This window comes from Oryctolagus cuniculus, chromosome 1 (genome assembly GCF_964237555.1).
Source record: "Oryctolagus cuniculus chromosome 1, mOryCun1.1, whole genome shotgun sequence".
Taxonomy (NCBI): Eukaryota; Metazoa; Chordata; class Mammalia; order Lagomorpha; family Leporidae; genus Oryctolagus; species Oryctolagus cuniculus.
In genome coordinates, this window is record NC_091432.1 from 114,190,147 (window position 1) to 114,211,469 (window position 21,323).

The 21,323-nt window shown below is 41.6% G+C and overlaps 1 pseudogene; it reads right to left on the reverse strand.

Moving 5' to 3' along the window:
• Positions 1 to 1,916: 1,916 nt before the first annotated feature.
• On the reverse strand, positions 1,917 to 3,403 carry LOC100338874 (THO complex subunit 1-like; annotated as a pseudogene).
• Between the last annotated feature and the right edge of the window lie 17,920 nt (positions 3,404 to 21,323).

A 21,323-nucleotide genomic window follows, 5' to 3' on the forward strand; every position in this document is an offset into this window, starting at 1 on the left:
TTGTTTCCCAATCAAAATGCATTCAGTAGGGGTAGTTTCCCAGCCTTGAGTAGAGCTGAGTCCTATAACTTTAAAAATCTTTTTATTAAAGTGTGGTTTATATAGAGGGTCTTCAAAATGCATGGGAAATGCAAATGATGGAAAATTATGCATGGATTTCAAATTTTTTTACCTAAACAAACTTACCTTTTTGTTATTTTAAAGAATGTATTCATTTGATTTATTTGAAAAGCAGAAAGACAGAGAGGGAGAGAGGCAGACAGTGCCCCCATGCTCTGGTTCACGCCCTCAAAAGCCTGCAACCGTTAGTGCTGAGCCAGGCTGAAACCAGGTCTGAGCCTCCCAGGTGGCTGGCACCTGCTGCCTCCCAGACTGCACATTACCTGGACGCTGGAATTGGGAGAGGAGCTGGGACTTGAACCTCGGTACCCTGATAAGGAATGTGAGCATCCCAGGTGGTGTCTTGGCTGCCAGATCAAATACCCAATGCCCACCCCTAACCTTACCTTTGAATTCCCCTTCCACAAGTTTTTAAAACTCCCTCCTACATGGACACACTGATCTTCAGTGTTGAGTGTGTTGAGCTCAATAGTTGTATACACCTGTGAAACTGTCGTCCAAAACAAGCTATGAAGCATTTCCATTACCCCAGAAAGCAGCATCACTACTCTTTCCATTATTTCACTTTCACACCAACTGTAAGCTCCTCTCCATCGCCTGCCAGACATAACCACTCTTCTGACTTTTCTCACATCACGCTCATTTTGTCTGCTCCAGAATTCAAATAAAAGGAATTGTACAATGCGTGCTCTTTTGTGTCTGCATTATTTTGCTCCACATAATGTTTTCAAGATCCACCGTCATGATTTGTATTCAGTAGTAGTTTGTTGCTTTTTTATCTCTAAACAGTATTATATTTTATGACTATGCCACAATCTGTTTATCCATTTACCTATTAATTAACATTTGGGTTGTCTCCAGGTTTTATGAATAAGCCTGCTATAAATACATTCATGCACGTCTTTTTGAGAAACGGGTTTTCATTTATTTTGGGTGAGCACCTACGAGTAGAATTGTGGGATCAGAGAGGAGTTGTATAGGTGATGAAAAATACACCATTAGGAAGTTGATCCTCAGAGCATTAGAACCATTTGATCAAATGTACTCATGTCATTGGTGCTCCATGCGAGCATCAGCTTCCTGTGAACTCTTTGCTAACAGGATTGTTGTAACCTAAATCCTCACGTCACCAGCCATTTGTCTGCTTTTATTCACAGAGACTCTGAGAAGGATCTGGGTGATTAATAAACTTGACACTGTTTCTTACTTATCCATGCAGGTGTCTTTAAAAGGTGTTGAGGGAGAGTGGATGTTTGGTGCGGCAGTGGATTTGTCGCTCTGGATGCCTATGTTTCATATTGGAGTGGTTGGGTTCAAGTGTCAGCTCCACCCCTGTTTCTAGCTAGCTGCCTTTGGGCATCCTGGGAGGTAGCAGGCGATGGCTTTAAGTAGTTGGGTCTTTGCCACCAATGTGAGCAAACCAGAAGGAGTTCTGGGCTCCTGGCTTCTGCCTGCCCCAGCCCTGGCTGTTTAAGTCATCTGGGGAATGAACCAGTAAGTGGAAGATCTGTCTTTGTGTCTTTCCAACGTATAAAGATGTTGAGATGCTGTAGACATCAGTACACTTTGTAAGACCTCCATGAGCCCGAGACAGATACAAAGTGCCCACTTCACAGCTGGAGACCTGGAGGTAATTTTTTTTTTTTTTTACTGTTACAAAAATGTTTATTGGTTACCAAAACCAGTGGACCTCATCAAATGCTGCTTGGTAACAAAATCTTATCCCAATTTTAACAAAAAGAGAAAAAAGAAAGAAGCTACCTCTTTGTCTCATTGTCATTAGACTTTCTGCAAGGTCACGGTCCAGACTTGCTCAGAGCATTAATCAGGTGTTGCATGCACCCCATCTTGATCTTGCCAGGCAGCTAGGAGCTGCTGCCTCGCTCTCCTCTTCACATCGTCACTGTCACACCCAATCTGTCTAATTCTTGAGTCTTTCATTTCCAAGTGGGGAGCTAGAATCTTCCGCGGTTCAGCCAGCTGGTTGGCGAATGTCCCTGTTTGTTCCCCTGTTACAGGTTTGTCTCACTAAACGTCAGGACTTTGGTTTTCCTTCAGTAAAGCATCATTATCTTCCTGGCCTTCGTCTTCACCTCTTTTTATTTCTTCAGAAGGAGGTGGCAATTCCTTGATTGCCATGTTTTCGAGATATTCTGGTGAGCTTTTAAACTGCTGGTTGCCTGGAAGAAGCGAGGGCTTTTCCTTGCTGACCGTCTCAGGCTTTTCAACTGTAATTTGAATGGTCCACAGCCTTGTCCTCATTTTCAACCACGTTTTCAGGGTCTGCCTGTTTAGTAACTTTTTCCAAGGATTCCTCCAAAGTCGGCGTGTATTCTCTTGTCTCAGATTTACAGGCTTCCATATGATCAGGACAGTGATTCCAAAGCCTTGTTAACGCCTCACTTCCCGTAAGAATTTTTTTGTTGGGTCCTCTTGCTAGGAAGTCCCCTGGAGTTGTTCTCATCCATACTGCTTTTGTGGGCTTGGTTTTCGATGTTCTTGCTTTCACAAATCTTGGGCAGCCTTAGTTTTTCCATGAGTTCCAGTTTTATTCTTCAGTGTTTGATATATGTTCTACCATCTTTGAAAATCTTCCGTCATCCACCAGGGAGTTTTCAGATAGTAGTTGATAGCCCGGTTTTGTAGTATCTTCAACCCAGAGTGATTGCTCCTCAGTTAAAACATAGTTTGAACTTCTGAATCTGCCATGCCCCTGGAGATATTGGAATAAAATGAGATACTGTATCAGGATGTGTCAACAAAAGTTACCGTCACTCAGTGGTAAATCCATCAACTTTTCACAGGTTAAAAATTTTGGAAAATACACATGTTCTCTTCCTGTTTTCAATTCTTCCATCTTTTTCCTTGAGGCCTGAATATCATCTCATTTATAACTTCTAAAAATTGCTAAAATTTCTTCAGAACACTTAAGAAAAATTTTCCATGAAATCTTTTCACAGCATTGCCCAGGGTTCCTGATGGAATCCTGAGGTGACCAGAATCTTTGATTCAGGTTGTAATCAATTAGAATGGAGCAAGTGGTTGGAGCTTCACCATCTCCCATTTCACCTTCTATATCCGTTCCCTCTTCTCTATCCTCTGAGTGCTTTTGATCCAGGGTGCTTTTCTGTTCATTGATATTGAAAACAGTAACATTTTCCAGGTTAAACTGACTCTGCAGGTTAAGACCTGATTTCTCAGAGGAAAAAGCCTGGCTAGTAAGAGTTGAACTTGTCCCAGAATACTGTATTCTGAGAGTTAGATAATCTTCTTGGGAGATCATTATACATAAGCAGTATACCTGTAGGTCTACACAGTAAATCGATACAGAAGTTGTTGTATATGCAGGGAAAGAATTAATTGCCCTATGGAATAGAATCATAGGCAAAAAATTCAGTGTCAATAAATTTTAAAGAAAGAGATTGCAAAGCATTTTCTTTGAATACAATAAGATGAAATTAAAAATCAATAATAGAAGAAGAACTGGAAAATTCAGATTTGTGGCAATTAAACCATACATTCTTTTTGTTTTTAAAAAAAGATTTATTTGAAAGAGTTACAGAGAGAGGTAGAGACACAGAGAGAGAGAGAGGTCATCCATCCACTGGTTCACTCCCCAGATGGCCGGAGCTGCGCCAATCCGAAGCCAGGAGCCAGGAGCTTCTTCTGGGTCTCCCACACGGGTGCAGGGGCCCAAGGACTTGGGCCATCTTCTACTGCTTTCCCAGGCCACAGCAGAGAGCTGGATCGGAAGTGGAGCAGCAGGGACTCGAACCGGTGCCCATAAAGGATGCCAGCGCTTCAGGCCAGGGCATTAACCTGCTGCGCCACAGCGCCTGCCCCTAAACCACACACTCTTAAACAAGTGGATAAAAGAATAAATCACTTAGAAAATCTCTTGGAGTAAATGAAAATGAAAACACAATACACCGAAACTTTATAGGGAAATTTATATTTATGTAAGCATTTACATTAAAAGGGCAGAAAGATCTCAAATCAACAACCTAAGAAGAACAACTTAAACCTAGAACTAGAAGAAATAAATACTCAGGATTCAAGATAAATGAAATAGAGAACAGAAAAATAGAGAAAATTAACAAAGCCAAAAGTTAGTCCCTTAAAATTATAAACAAAAGTGACAAAGCTTTAGCTATATTGAATTAAAAACAGGAGATTCAAATCACTAAAATCAGAAATTTTAGTGGGCACATTGTTATCAATATGAGAAAAATATTATGAGAGTCCCATAAACAGTTTGTGCCTTCAAATTAAGTAGTCTAGACAAAATGGAGAAATTCTGAGAAACACAAAATGTAGAAGGACTAATTTATGAGGAAATTGAAATACAGATTAGAACTATATCTAGTAAAATGATTGAATCGATAATCAAAAACCTCTCAACAAAGAAAAATACTGGGCCTCATGACTTCATCAGTGAGTTCTACCAAACACTAAAGGAAAAACTGACACCAACCCTTCTCAAATAGTTCCACATAACTGGAGAGAAATGAATGCTGTCCAGCTCATTCTTTATTTATTTATTTATTTATTTATTTTTTTGACAGGCAGAGTGGACAGTGAGAGAGAGAGACAGAGAGAAAGGTCTTCCTTTGCCGTTGGTTCACCCTCCAATGGCCGCCGCGGCCGGCGCGCTGCGGCTAGCACACCGCGCTGATCCGATGGCAGGAGCCAGGAGCCAGGTGCTTTTCCTGGTCTCCCATGGGGTGCAGGGCCCAAGCACCTGGGCCATCCTCCACTGCACTCCCTGGCCACAGCAGAGAGCTGGCTTGGAAGAGGGGCAACCGAGACAGAATCCGGCACCCGAACTGGGACTAGAACCCGGTGTGCCGGCGCCGCTAGGCGGAGGATTAGCCTAGTGAGCCACGGCGCCGGCCCCAGCTCATTCTTGAATGGTGGTATCGCCCAGATACCAGAGCTAGACAAAGAGCTACAAACAACAGAATATTACAGACCAATATCCCTAACCAACACTGAAACAAAAATCCTCAACAAAATGTGAACTAAATTTAGCAGGTTATTAAAAGGATTATGCACCATGACCAAGTAGGATTTATTCCTGGAATGAAGAATAATTCAAGCTATGAAAACTGATCATTGTAATAAAACATATTAACAGAATGAAGGGAGAAATGTTTTAAAAATCATATAACCATTTAAAATAATGAATAACATAATTTTACAAAATTCAGTATCTGATTTACAATCAAAACAAACTAGGACTAACAGAAAACTATTTCAACATAAGAAAAGCTATTTATGAAAAACCTACAGTGAACATTACGCCTAACAGAAAAGCTAAGAGATTTTCCCCTAAGATCAAGAACAAGACAAAAACACCCACTTTTGCCAATTTTATTCAATAAAGTACTGGAAGTTCTAGATAATTAGTCAAGAAAATGAAATAAAAGTCATTCAGATTGAAAAATAAGAAGTAAAATGATCTGTTTGCAGATGATACGATCTTATTTGGAGAAAATCCTAAAAATTTCAACCACACACAAACACACACATCCACACACAAATGTTAGAACTAATAAACATATTCAGCAAAATAGCAGAATATAAAGCCAACACACAAAACTCTGTGCATTTATATACATTAACAACAAGTCATCTGAAAAGGAAATTAAGAAAAACATTTGTAATAGCACCAGAAGAATAAAATATTTAGGAATTACCTTAGCCATGGAGATGAATGGATTACACAATGGAAAGTATAAAACATGGCTGAAAGAATTTGAAGAAGACATAAGTGAAAAAAGATACTATTTTCAATGATTAGAAGACATATTATAGTTAAGATGTCAATATTATCCAAAATGATCTATAAATTCCTATAAAAATTTCAACAATGTTGTACCAGTAATAGAAAAATTCTCCATTGCAAACCATTAACTGTACTTTGAAAATTTATATTTACTAAATAAAAAATTAAAAAAAAGAAAAATTCTTCTTAAAATTCATATGGAATCTCAAGTGACCCCAAAAAGCCAAAACAATCTTGAAAAATTTCAACAATGTTGTACCTGTAATAGAAAAATTCTTCTTAAAATTCATATGGAATCTCAAGTGACCCCAAACAGCCAAAACAATCTTGAAAAAGAGAGCAATGGAGGCCTGCGCCATGGCTCACTTGGTTAATCCTCTGCCTGTGGCGCCGGATCCCATATGGGTGCTGGGTTCTAGTCCCGATTGCTCCTCTTCCAGTCCAGCTCTCTGCTGTGGCCCAGGAGGGCAGTGGAGGATGGCCCAAGAGACCAGGAAGAATCACCTGGCTCCTGGCTTCGGATTGGCGCAGTGCAGGCCGTAGTGGCCATTTGGGGAGTGAACCAACAGAAGGAAGACCTTTCTTTCTGTCTCTCTCACTGTCTATGACTTTACCTGTCAAATAAATAAAAATTAAAAAAAAAAAAGAAAAATAGAGCAATGGTAGAAGACTTACACATTTTGATTTAAAAACTTCTCTCAAACTACAGATAATCAAAATAGTTTGATACAAGCATAAAGATTTATTTCAAGCAATAATATTCATAGGACTAAAGATGTATATTTAGGCCAATAGAAAAGACTGTAGAACCCAGAAATAAACCCACATATATTTGACCAAATGATGTTCAGAATTGCTAATGCCACCCAATGTGAGGAAAGATGGTTTTCAACAAAAGTGCTGGAAAAACTAGATAAAAAATGTAAAAGAATAAAGTTGTACATTGCCTAACATTCAACACAAAAATTAACTCAAAATTTATCAAAGCCTAAATGTAAAAGCTAAAACTGTAAAACTTAGAAGAAAACATAGGACAAAGGCTTTCCAACATTGGGTTTGGTAATAGTTTCCTGGATATAACACTAGAGGCACATGAAATAAAATAAAAACAGACAAATTAGATTTCATGAAAATTAAAAACTTTTGTGCATCAAAGACACTATTAACAATAAACAGCAACCCATAGAATGAGAAGAATAAATTGAAATCATAAATATGATAATAGATTAATATCCAGAATATATGGAGAACTCCTAAAATTCAATGACAACAAAACCTAATTCAAAAATGGGTAAAAGAATTGAGTGGACTTTGCTCCAAAGATATACAAATGTCCAGTAAACACAAGAAAAGATATTCAACATTGCTAATCCTTGGGGATATGCAAATCAAAATTACAATGATATACCACTTCACATCCAATAAGATGACTGTCGTTCACAAACAACATAAAATAAGTGCTGTTGAGGATATGGAGAAGAGGAAATGCTTGCACACTGTTGGTGTGAATATAGATGGGTGCAGCCATTACAAAACAACACAGAGAGTCCTTAAAACATTAAAAATTCTGTTACCATATGATTCAGCAATTCCACTTTTGGGTATATAGAACAAAAAAAAAAAATGAAAACAGGATGTCGGAGAGATTTTTACACCTGAGCTCACAGCAGCATTATTCACAAAAGCTAAAATACTCAATCCAAGTATCCACTGACCGTTGAACAAATACATACAATGAATAATTATCTGTTTTTAAAAGGAAGGGAATTACAATATATGTTAAAATATGGATGAACTTGGAGTATCTTATGCTAAGTGAAAGGCACAAAAAAAAGCCAAGTGCTTTGTGACTGAGCTTTTGTGAAGCACCTCAAGTAGGAAAATTCTTTCAGACAGAAAATAGAATGATGGGTTGTCTGGATTGGGGGAGGGGAGAATGAGTGGCTCTTATCTAGTGGCTATATAGTTTTAGTTTCACAAGGTCAAAAGAGTTCTAGAGATGGATGGTGACAATGGTTTCACAATGGCATAAATATATATATATATACACACATATATATTATCATTGAACTGTACACTTAAAGGACCAAAATGGCCATTTTATGTTATATATGTATTTTTACCTCCTTCCCCCCTCTCTCCCACAATGCTCCTCCTTCCTTCCTTTCACATTTTTTTTTTAATTTTTGCAAAAGCATAATTTCAATCCACTCTATATCATAGGCTTACTTCAAACACTAACCATAATACTCAACAAGTAAAATGTGTGAAGAAAACCATTGCACTGGTGCATAAACAAGGGCTAAAAACTACAATCCTATCTTAGGATGCTTGTTTCAATACTATATTTTTTTGCATTCTATATTAACTGCCACATATCAGAGAAAACATATGATATTTGTCTTTTTGGGACTGGCTTATTTTCATTGTGATAAAATGTTATATGTATTTTATCACAATGAAAAATTGTTATTAGAAATAAACAAGTAATAAAAACTTAGTGGATGAGTTCAAGAGAATAGAGGAAGCAGAGGGAAGAAAAGAGTGAACTGGAAGACAGAATAGAAATTACCCAATCTGAGCATGGAGAAAAGAGATGGAGAGAAACCAAACAGAGCTACAGGAACTTGTGAGACAGTATAAAGGTAATATTTCTAGCATCTCAGTCCTAGAAAGAGAGGAAAAACAGAGTGGAGCTTAAAATGTACTCAAAGAAATAATGTTTGGGAGGTATATGACACGGTGGTTAAGACACCACTGGGGGTGACCATGTCCCGTACTGGAGTTCCCGGTTCCAACTTCCTACTAGTGAACCCCCTGGGAGGCAGCAGGTGACAGCTCAAGTGGCTGGGGCCCTGCCACCCATGTGTGTAAGACTGATTGAGCTCCTAGCTCCTGGCTTCAGCTTGGCCTAACCGCAGCTATTATAGGCATTTGAGGCATTATACCCATCAGATGAGATCAACCTCTTTCTCTCTCTCTCTCTCTCTCTCTCTCTCTCTCTCCCCCCACACCCCCCCCCCTTCAGATAAGTATAAAAATTTTTTTTTGAAGTCATGGCTAAAATTCTCCAAGTTTGTCAAGAAACAAATTCAAGAAGCTGAAAGAGTCAAGAAGCTAAAAAAAAAAAAATCCAGATAGGGAAAATCCAAATAAAATCAAAGACATATCATAGTCAAATTGAAAAAAAAAAAAAAAGAGAAAAAAATCTTGAAAAGCAGTGAGACTGAAATGACATTGCATCAATAGAAGAAATACTATTTGAATGGCAGTATACTTCTTACCAGAAACCAGAGACTAGGAGGAAGTGGCACATTTTCAAATGCTGAAAGGAAAGAATTGCTATGTCAAAATTCTATACCCAGTGAAAAGGTCCTTCGGGGATGAAAGAGAACACGATATGCTCAGATGAAAGACATTTAAGAGCATAAAGAGCACCCACAACCAACCAGATCCAGCTTCCTAGAAAAAATTCATGAAGAATCACGTGTACCTCCAATCATGAAGTAAACTGAAAATAGACATTTGTAAAAATTAAGAGTGGGAATGGGGGAGGGAGGAGGCAGAAGGGTTGGAGCTTGGGTGGGAGGGAGGGTAGGGTGAGATGTATCATTGTGTTTCTAGATCTGTATATATGAAATGCATGAAACTTGTATCGCTTAAATAAATTTTTTTTAAAAAATCATGTCTGCCTCAACCATTCAGGCATAGCTACCATTTAATGCTCAGGCATATACATCCAAAGTTTGAAAAATCTTTCTGAGCATGAATGATTTCAATAGAAGTGACCTTATACTTTATCTTCTCTCTAGGTAAATTATTGTACTTTAGAAATCCCTTCTAGAATGTTCTGATGCCATTTTTGCTCCACATCAGAATCACCAAGCCTCCTTCCTCAAAAATTGTATCAATTTCCTCAAATATTCCTCATCTAAATGTGGAAAAGACAAAAATTCTGCCTTTTTTTTTTTTTTGGAAGCAGTGAAATCATATAAGTGAGGCGAAGCTGTAGTTCTTGTCTATAGTCCGAAGGTACTTCAAAAAGTTCATCAAAAAATAGAATTAAAAGACAAGCTTATTTTGGTGCAATATTTTTTTGCAGCATGTATGTTCCATGAATTTGTTGAACACCCGACATATTTTTCAACCAAACGCTCTATATCTGGAATATACCACAAGAACATTACTAAGTGGCAGCACCAAGGTGACCCTCAAGGACATAGCATGCCAGTTCTGTGTTGTCCAAGGTGAGTGATGAGGTAGGGCAGGAAAGTGACAGTGCATGCACACGTAGTCAGACATGGTGCTTAAGTGGTTGTTAACTTGCTTTTGTGATGAACATCTCAGTCTGGGTGATACAGACTGGTATCAGATGGGATGCCAGCACCACAGGCGGAGGCTTAGCCTACTACACCACAGCGCCAGCCCCAGGAGTTTTTATTTTGGTGCCGGTGCTGTGGCAAAGCGGGTAAAGCCGCCACCTACAGTGCCAGTATCCCATAAGGGCATGGGTTCTAGTCCTGAATGCTCCACTTCCGATCCAGCTCTCTACTGTAACCTGGGAAAGCAGTGGAAGACGGCCCCAAATCCTTGGGCCCCTGCACCTTCATGGGAGACCTGGAAGAAGCTCCTGTGTCCTGGTTTCAGATCAACCCAGCTCCAGTCACTGTGGCCATTTGGGGAGTGAACAAGAGGATGGAAGCCCTCTCTCTCTCTCTCTCTCTCTCTCTCTCTCTCTCTTCCTCTCTGTAACTCTGCCTTTCAGACAAATAAATAAATCTGTAGGGAAAAAAGAGTTTTTATTTTAATTATTTCATTTTCAGCCCTGAAATTTCCTTTTGGTTCTTTTATATGTCTTCTATTCTTTGCTGAGGCTTTCTTCATTCATTTAAATTATGTTTGTAGTTGTTTGTTGAAGCATTTTTATCATGGCTCCTTTAAATCCTTGTCATATAATGCTAACATTTCTATCATTTTGATGTTGGTGTTGACACTGACTGCTTTTTTCTTCATTCAGTTTGAAATCCTTCTGGGTCTATCATGAAGACACATTTTCTATTGAAACCTGTATAATTCTTGTGTTATGTTATGGTATACTGATATTATTTAAACATTCTGTTTTAGCTGGCTTCTTCTGCCACTTCTCTAATAGGGGGCACAGGGGACCTCTTTTTATCCTGCCTGGCGGAGGAAGCTGGCCTGGTTCTTCTCTGAGCTTCCGTTGACAGCAAGGGGGGCTTCTCGTGACGGCTGGGTGTGGATGGGATGTTGGCTCGTCCCAGAGCGCCACAGGTGCTTCCCAGGCTGCGAGGGGTGCGAGCCCCTTGCCGCTGCTCCCCATGCGCCGGCACTGACACTGTGAGGTAGAGGTGTTCTTGGTGAAGTTGGGTGCCGGGGAAAGTTCTGGTATTCCTCTGGTCCTCTCTGGTATCACCCAGTGAGGAGAGGGAGCAGTGCCTCACAGCTGGCTGGGTGGGAGTGGAAATCTGGTTTCTGCATGGGGTCACCACTGACACTGTGGGAACAGGGTGGCTACTGCAGCTATGAAGTTCAGGCTCCTTACCTGGCCTCCTCTGACCCCACCTGCTGGGAATTTTGCTGTTGCTCATTACAGCTTGGCCAGCGTAGAAATGTAGGCTCCTCCTTTGCCTTTGCTGGCGTGGGTGGGGCAGGGACCCAGTGTTTTCTGTGTTTTTGAGTGGAAACAAAATGGTTATCATCTAGGTTTTCAGCTTGCTAGGATACTGCTTTTGTGGTCCTGTAAGAGAGATTTGTTGAGGCTACTTTTAATCTGTGCCCACTGACTTCTCCAGGTTGCTGGCTTCTTACGCTCCAAGTGTTGTATAGATGAAGCAAAAACAAGATACAGGGAGCTCAAAGCTGTTATTTGGAATCTGAGATCCTTACACTTAGTAGACAGACTAGGGAAAGTTATGTTGACTCTTCTTCCTGGAAGCAGAAGTAGATCCATGCATTACATTTATCATTAGAAAAACAACCCATAGGTATCTTAGTAAAAGAAAACGCAAGGAGACTTAAATTGCAGCTCGAAGTACATGGGTAAATCAAGAGGTACTTGTCCGAGGAGATCCAGAGAGTGTGAGTTTGTGACCACAGCAGCGGTGCTGAGCACATGCTGTGGTTTGCGTATGTATCCATTTGTATTAGTCACAGCAAACTCGTGGGGCCCCCCATGGCTCCCATTTTACAGTGAAGTTAACTGAGGTACAGATAGTGAGAAAGCTTTTCGATGTTATACTCTAATGAGTGAGTCCGCAGGGGCTCAGACCCCAGCCTCTGTTAATCTAGAACCCACGCTGTTCATCCCTATGTTTCTCTACCTCTGTGGACTTCCTCTTGAACAGCGAAGACTGAACGTGTTTAATGTCCTCCTGCAGAGAACAGGAAAGACAGAATGCGACCGAGCAGCCTCCCTTTCCCTGGTTATGTAGCAAACATTTAGAGTCCTCTTGAAGGAAGCTATTTCTGCCTAGACTCCCGATGACATTTCTGTAGCGTGTGCATTTTACATCACTTCCTTACAAGAACCTTGAGGTGTAGGTGGAAGCCAGACTCCCTGTGGAACAGACGGGGAAGCTGTAGCCCAGAGAGGTGGAGGGACTTGCCTAAGACCATATGGTGTGGAAGGCTGGAAGCAGCCTCCAGCCAGGAGCCAGCGAACCTTCCAGCGGCCCCCAGAGCTGCCCGCGGCTCGGTCTCTTCACCATTGCTTTGTTCTTAGCAAGCAGAGTTGTGGTTTCGGCAGAGCAGGGCCTCTACTGCTGTGGCCTCCCGACTTGCGCCGGTTTGCAGGCTGTCTCTGATGGAAACCTTATGTGGAACAAGAAACAAACCTGGAAACCGGGCCCATCTCCGTATCTCCGTCCGCTGGATAAACATCTCCAAGACCGACGCACAGGGAGGCCAGCTTCCCTTTGCCAAGTGTTTAACCTAAAGGTTGGAAGCGGCTTTCATTTTCCATAGAGCAGTAAACTATTTTCATTCCTTTTCCAGTGAATGACTCCTTATGGGGTGATAATTTACTTTTAACCTCTCTTTCAGGAACTCAGGGTTTTGCCTTCTTGCCTGAAAGGAGTTGTAGGTTAAAAGAAAAGACCCACTTCTGGAAGTTTGCTTTTTTTCCCATCTTTCCTTTCGCCGCTTTTGAAAGCCTGCTATGTTTGTGTCGGGGCTTTGGGAGTCTTTGGAGCCTTGCCTCTTTATTCGGCGAGAACTTGGCTCCCTCATGGTGCCCCCATTCCTCTGCTGAATCTAATCTGACTGTTCTATTTATAATTCTTGAACAAGATGAATCTAGTCTTTGTGTTTCTTTCTGAGCAACCGCGTCCCCTCCCTAGGACTTGAGCCATTTAACCTCTGCAAGAATCTCTTTAATTTCTCTGCAAATTGCCAGAAAGCAGGCAGCTGAAATTCTATCAGGTCCTGGATCATATCAGACCTGCTTTAAACTGGCACCCTCCTCCATCCCCCAATCTCCTGGGACTTGATTTAGGAACAGGGCTGCGTAGAGAAATTCCCAGCAGCACTCTGGCGACGCCAGCGCTGTCTGGGAAGTCTGACAGGGAGGGGCCCGCTCTCTGGAGGCTCTGAGATAGAAACCCTACCCACTCCGAGTCGTGCCTCGGCTCCTCCCAAGTCCCTCAAGGCTTATATATACATTATGTGCTGTTTCCCCTTAAACTGAGATTCATCTAGTTATTTTGCCTGGAAATCAAAATATTATTTTGCCTGGAAATCTGGCCTCAGCGTCTCATTTCACAGAGAAGAAGATGGAGATGGAGAGAAGGAACTGATTCATAGTCACACACGCTTGCCCAAGAGTCCTTGCTAGTGTGCACTCTCCCACCTTATACGTCCATGAACTTGTGGAGCTATTCTGATTTCACACACAAGAAACTGCTTTGATTCAATGCTTTCTTTTTATGTGTTTCTTCCTTCTTCTCTTGATTCCTGTCTTTCATTCACATTTTCCCAGTCCCTTCTCCTAAGCCCAGGACAACTCTGGGTGTTCTCAGGGGTCTTGATAATCTCATGAGAATGTAACTTGTACAGCTATTGTTTGTGAGTTGGTGATGAGCCCCAGAATTGCACGACAGAGTGCAGAGTGGACAGATAATTAAGTCCACGATGACGTCTAGAGCTATGGAGCGGCTTTCTCGGGTTGCACAGCAAGTTAGTGACCAAGTGGATTTAGAGCTGGGGAATTTTTTTTTTTTTTTCCATCCAGTGTGTCCGTTTTACACAAAACTGCTTTCTTTGCATGGAGCCTGACTCTGATCTGGGTCTGGAATGCCTGCATAGAGCACGCCTTTCAGTTAGGGCTCACTCTGACCCTCCTGGCTTCTACCCTTCCATTCGCTTTTAGTGGGAGCGTGTTCTGTCATACCTTCGAATCCAATCACACTTAACCTCCTTTGCCATGAGTGTCCTTGTGAGATTAAATAAGAGTCAACGTATTTACTTAGACCTCCATAACGTAATGGTCTATTTTGCTAGAAAAACAAAACAAGATGATCTTTAATTTTTTAAAAGATTTTATTTATTTATATGAGAGGCAGAGTCACAGAGACAGAGAAAGGTCTTCCACTGTTGGTTCATTCCTTAAATGACCACAACAGCCGGAGTTGGGCCAATCTGAAGCCAGGAGCCAGGAGCTTCTTCTGGGTCTCTTACATGCATGCAGGGGCCCAAGCACTTGGGTCATCTTCTATTGCTTTCCCAAGCCATTAGGAGAGAACTGGATCAGAAGAGGAGCAGCTGGGACACGAAGCAGTGCCCTTTACGGGATGCCGGCGCTGCAGGCGGAAGCTTAGCCTACCATGCCACAGCGCTGGCCCTGATGATCTTTACATTTCTAAGGATCCAGAATCAGTGTGTTCTTCTGCACATATAAATACACATTTACCCTTTAAAGCTACAGAGGCCCATTTCAATATAACACAGATGCTGCTTTATTCATTTTTAAGAAAATCTATTATTTATTTGTTTGTATTTGAAGGGGGAAAGAGAAATGGGGAGACACACACACACACACACACACGCACACACACCCAGATCTTCCATCCATTGGTTCATTTCCCCAATGCCCACAATAACTAAAGCTAGGCCAGGCTGTAGTCAAGAACCCTGGAATTCCACCCAGGTCTCCAGGTGGAAGGAAGGGATCCAAGTACTTGAACCATCACCTGCTGCTTCCCAGGGTGTGCATTAGCAGGAAGCTGGATCAGAGGCAGAGCAGGAGCCTGGACACGGGCACTCTAGTAGGGGATGTGGGCATCCCAAACTGCATCTTAACCCTTGCACCGAGTGCCCATCTGTTTATTTTTAAATTTTTGACACATGGTAATTGTACATTTATGGGATCTGGTGGGGCAGTTCAATATATGCATACAAGGTGTAATTATCAAATTAGGCTAAGTGGTTCATCTATCACCTCAGAAATTTACCGTTGCTTTATGTTGGGGATATTCAAACTTCTCTTTACTAGCTATTTTGAAATATACAATTAATTAATGTCAATCATAGTGATCATACTGTGCCCTAGAACTTCAGAAGTTATTCCTCCAATGCAACTGCAGCTCTGTACCGGTTAGCCGTCCTCTCCCTCACCCTCATCCCAGCCTCCAATTTACTCTCCCCTTCTGGGAGATCAACTTCTTAGCTTCTATGTATAAGTAAGAACATGGGGTATTTGCTTTTCTGTGCCTAACTTATTTCATTTAACATCATGTCATCCAATTTCATCCATACTGCTATAAATGACAGGATTCCATACTTGTCTGTGACTGATTAATATTCTGTTATGTGTATATATATATATATATATAGCATATTCTCTTTATCTACTCATTGGTCAATGGACACTTTGGTTGACTCCACTTCTTATCTATTGTCAATAAAGCTCCATTGTGCATGTGAGTGTAGATATTTCTTCAATAGACTGATTTCATTTCATTTGGATATATACCCCAGTGGCACAACTGGATGATATGGTAGTTCTATTTCTATTTTTTGGAGGAATATTCATACCACTTTCCATAGTTGTATACCCACCAGTAGGGTATGAAGAGTTTGCTTTTCTTCACATCCTGGCCAGCAATTGTTGTTTTTGCCTTTTTAAAAATAGCCATTGTAACTGGGATGAGATGATATTTCATTGTGGCTTTGATTTGCATTTCTTTGATGAGTAGCGATGTTAAGCGATTTTTTTGTATACCTGTTGGCTATTTTGTATACCTGTTGAGAATTGCTGTGTGGCTGGAGCAAGACTTGACCCTCAAATTCATATTAGCCGGCGCCATGGCTCAATAGGCTAATCCTCCACCTGCGGCGCTGGCACACCAGGTTCTAGTCCCAGTTGGGGCGCCGGATTCTGTCCTGGTTGCCCCTCTTCCAGTCCAGCTCTCTGCTGTGGCCTGGGAGGGCAGTGGAGGATGGCCCAAGTGCTTGGGCCCTGCACCCATATGGGAGACCAGGAGAAGCACCTGGCTCCTGGCTTTGGATCAGAGTAGTGCGCTGGCTCCAGTGGCCACTGGGGGGTGAACCAACCAAAAAAGGAAGACCTTTCTCTCTGTCTCTCTCTCTCTCACTGTCCACTCTGTCTGTCAAAAAACAAACAAACAAACAAAAAACCTCCAAAGTCATATTTAAAAGTACCAAGAGGGCAGAAACAAGCCAATCAAGGTGATTAGAGGTGGGCCACAGTATAACAGGTCCTCGGGGCTGGGAGAAGCTTGGGGCAGGCCCTGCAGCCCTCTGCTTCCTGGCTTGCTGTGTGTTTGTTCCTCGGCACAAACTCTGCCATTACCATCCTCTGGGCGCATATGTTCTGGATATTAAATGCCTCGTTGCCTGAATAGTTCACAAATCTTTCTCTCATTCTGTGGGAAACAGAAACACCTTGTTGGTTGTGTTCTTCATTGAGCAGGAACTCTTTAGTTTGAAACAATCCCATTGATTGTTTTTTTCTTTGATTGCCTGTGCTTTTGGAGTCATCCCAAAAAAACTTTGCCCAGACCAACGTCCTGAGGAGTTTTGTAGTTAAAGCCATTTTCTTTTTAAAGATCTATTTATTTATTTGAAAGTCAGAGTTACAGACAGAGAAGGAGAAGCAGAGAGAGAGAGAGAGAGCTTCCATCCACTAGTTCACTCCCCAGTTGGCCATAACGGCCGGAGCTGCACCAATCTGAAGCCAGGAGCTTCTTCTAGGTCTCTCACATGGGTGCAGGGCCCCAAGGACTAGAGCCATCTTCCACTGCCTTACCAGGCCATAGCAGAGAGCTGGATGGGAAATGGAGCAACCGGGACTCGATCTGGCATCCATGTAGGATGCCGGCGCTGCAGGTGGTGGCTTTACCTGCTATGCCACAGTGCTGGCCCCAGTTGAAAGTCTTGCATTTAGGTTTTTGCCCCACAGATGCTACTTGCTTAGCTTAAACCAAATACTGTTCTATGTAACTCACATTGAGACCCAGGTGGAAGACAGGCTGTCAAAATGGCTTCTAAGCTTGTAGTTGTCTTGGGAACCTTGCCTCCTCCCTCTTTCCATGACATAACTTTTGCTTCTGGTTCAAACTTTTTTGGACTGTGTGTTTGGGGAGGGTAGCTTAGTGGATATTTTGGAGAGCCCCAGATGAAGGGGAACAGAGAGACACAACTGCCTTCACTGTAGGCTCCAGGCTTGATTAAAATCAAGGAACTACGTTCAGCCAGTTTAGGAAATGATCATTCGTTTAGTACACAGAGACAGGGAATAATGTGCCATGCTACCTTTTTCACAAACATGTTTGTTTGTTTATTCATAGGTGGACAGGTATTGTTATGCCCATTTCAATAGTGGGGCAATTAAAACACAGAGAGATTTAAATAATTGTTCTTAAGTCAGCTCAGAGAACAGGTGGTTTGGTCAGGTCTTTGACTCCAGAATCAGCTAACCTTTGTATTTGTTTTCCCATGGATATTGTAGGTGTGAGAATTTCATGGGTAGAAATGGCATGGCTGGGGCCTGAAGAGTGTACATCTTCAACGTTGTGAAATATTGCCACATTGTTCTCTAGTGATTGTATTCATGCATACTTTCCTCAGAAGTATTTAAGAATTCTTGTTATTGGGCCTGGCATTGTGGCGCAGTGGATTAAGCTGCCCCTTGCAACACCAGCATCCCTTGTTAGAGTGCCGACTGCAGTCCCAGACGCTCCTCTTCCAACCTGACTTCCTGCTAATGCGTCTGGGAAAGCAGCAGAAGATGGCCCAAGTAGTTGGATCCTTGCCACTCATGTAGAAGACCTGAACGGAATTTCTGCCTCCTGGCTTCAGCCTGGCTTACCTCTGACAGTTGTGGTCATTTGGGGAGTGAACCAACAGATGCTTTTCCAGGCACATTAGCAAGACGTTGAATCAGAAGTGAGCAGCTGGGACTTGAATTGGTGCTCTGAGATGGCATCCTGGCATTGCAGACAGCCGCTTAGCTCGCTGCACCACCATGCCAGCCCCTTGTTCATAATTGTTGTCACCTCAACTTCTTTAAAATTTGTCACTTCCCCTATTTCTGATTGACTTGTTAAGAGTGTGTGTTTTTATTCACAAACATATGCATTCTGGATCTTAATCCCATGATTAAATAAATTCCAAGTATCTTTTCCCAATCTGTAACTTGACTTTTAACTTTTTCAATGATGCTTTAAAAGAAAATACAACAAAATCAGCTTTATTGAGGTATAATTTGCATTCCAAAATTCTCCTCATAGTAAGTAACAGATTGGTATTTTTTACGAGTTTACGTGACAATGACAACTGTCATTGTTTGAATGCCCACTCCAAAACTCCTGTTGAAATGTGCTTGCTGTCATGATGGAATTGGGAAGTGTGGCCTTTAAGCAGGGATTAGGTCACAGAGGGCTGCACCCCTATGAATGGATTCATGCCTGACTGTGGAGTGGGCTAGTTATCACAGGAGTGGCTTTGTTATAAAAGCATGCTCTCTGCTTCCTGCAGACTCTTTTGCTTTTCCATCTTGGAGGACACAGCACCTAGGCCTTCATCAGAGGCTGACACCTTGATCTTGGAATCTGCTAAAAATAGATGCCTTGTCTTTATAAACTACCCAGCCCCAGGTATTCTGTCATAGCATCATACAACAGATGGAGATAGCGCTCATTGTCACAATTCAATTTTAGGATATTGTTATTATCACTAGAGGCTCCCTCTTGCCTATTTTCAGTCCATTTCTGCTCCTATTTCCATCTGTAGCCAACCACTGGACTGCTTTGCCTTTTCTAGAAATGCCTTATAAACAGGCATACAATATGTAGTCTTTTGTGTCTGTTTTCTTTCATTCAGCATAGTATTTTATCAGTTCATCCATGATGTTCCATGAGACAATTTGTGCCTTATGACAGGGTGGCATGGTTGTAACACATTCTGTTTATCTACTCACAAGTTGATGGCCATTTGCTTTTTTTCTAGCTTTTAATTATTAAGAATAATGTTGCTATGAGCACTTATGTGCATGTTTTTGGAATTATACATGTTTTGATGCTTTTTGGGTGGAGGTATGGAGCAGAATTGCTGGGCAGTGTGCTAATTCTATGCCTAACTTTTAAAGAAACTACCAAGTTACTTTTCAAAATGATTGTACCATTTTTCATTTCTACCAGCAGTATGCACATTTTTTTAAAATAGGCAAATGATTGGAATGGACATTTCACTAATGAAGAAATAGGGAAATATGAATGGCTAGTAAGAACATGGAAAAGTGCCCACCATCATTAGTCAATAAGGAATGTGTATTAAGGCTACAATGTCATAGCACTAAATGTCCACCAAAATACGGCTATAATAAAACGGGTTAACAATATGAAGCATTGGTGTTGATGTAGAGAAACTGTTTCCCCTAAGAAGTTTAGACACTATCTACTCAAGATTTTAACTTTTGTTCTTTCTTATTAAGGGTCACCCCAGTGTCTCCACAGCTTAGTGGTCAGACAATGACTTGGGTGGGGTTTGCATTTACTTTGATAAGGCTTTTACTCTGAGTTGATTGATCTGTGTGTGAACTTCAAGGTCATTCAGCCTTCCTCGGCTTTCTTTGGTCTCCCCAGTGTACATCTATTTTCCAGTCACCAATGTACATATGGAAAGTTATTTTAGCTCTCCTATAGTTTTTGTATTTCTAGAACTTCCCCATTAAATTTATTATGGCTGGTGTTTCATCACAAATGGGGTTGCAATCTTGGACTAGCAGGTGGTTGGAGTTTTACCCCATTTATTTCATATAGAATTGACCACTTTTTTGAAGAAAAGATTTATTCATTTATTTTAAAGGCAGACTGACAGATAGGGAGAGCCAGAGAAATGGGGGCGGGGGTAGAGAGAGAGAGAGACCTTCCCTCCACTGCTTACTCCCCACATGACTGCACCAGTCAGTTCTGCTCCAGGCTGAAGCCAAGAACTAGGAACTCCATCCTGATCACCCATGTAAGTGGCAGGGGCCAAGTATCTGAACTATCATTCACTACCTTCCCAGGTGCATTAGCAGGGAGCTGGATTGGAAGTGGAGCTGCCGGGACTCAAATCAGCCCTCCGCTATGAGCTGCCAGAGTCATGCTTAACCTGCTGCACCATGATGCTGGCCCCCAAACTTCACCACTGTTAGCTAGAAAAGCCCTGGGTTGTTGCTTGTCATTCCAGTCTCCATGATGCATCGAGTCGGTCCCTTTTGGTAGCATAGCTCCTGATGTTGCAGCTAGCTCAGCCCTGACAAAAATAAAGTTCTACTAATGGAACTGAGGCAAGGGATGAAAGCTGCTTCAGGCAAACAGACCAGAGACCCCCTGCTGTTCTTTCCCAAAGCTCTAACAATTTCAGAATAAATGCTTCCAAATTTGGTGTTGGCCTTTGATTTCCAGAGCCTTGGAATGGTTGATTTTGACAGTTTCATCCCTTGTGATAGCTATTTTTAAGGAGCTGATTTCTCTATCCTGCCCAAACTCAAAGTCCCTTTAATGATGTCTTTCAGTACACAGACCACTTTCATTTTAATGTTGCTAAATATATCAACTTTCTCTTTTATGGTGCTATGGTTTGAGTGTTTTTGTCCTCTAAAATTCATGTTGAAACTTCACTCCCAAGGTAACAGTATGGAAAGGTGTGGTCTTCGGAGCTGGTTGAATCATGAAGGATACACCCCCATGAGTGGAATTAGATGCCCTAATACCAAAGCTTGACAGACAGTTCACCCCCTTTCCCTTCCACCTTCTGCCATGTGAGCATTCTTCACCTGCAGAGAACATAGAATTCAAGGCATCATCATGTAGGCAGAAAGACTGCGTCTTCACAAGCTGGTGCTTTGATCTTGACCATCTTAGCTTTCAGAACTGTAAGAAACAAATTTCTG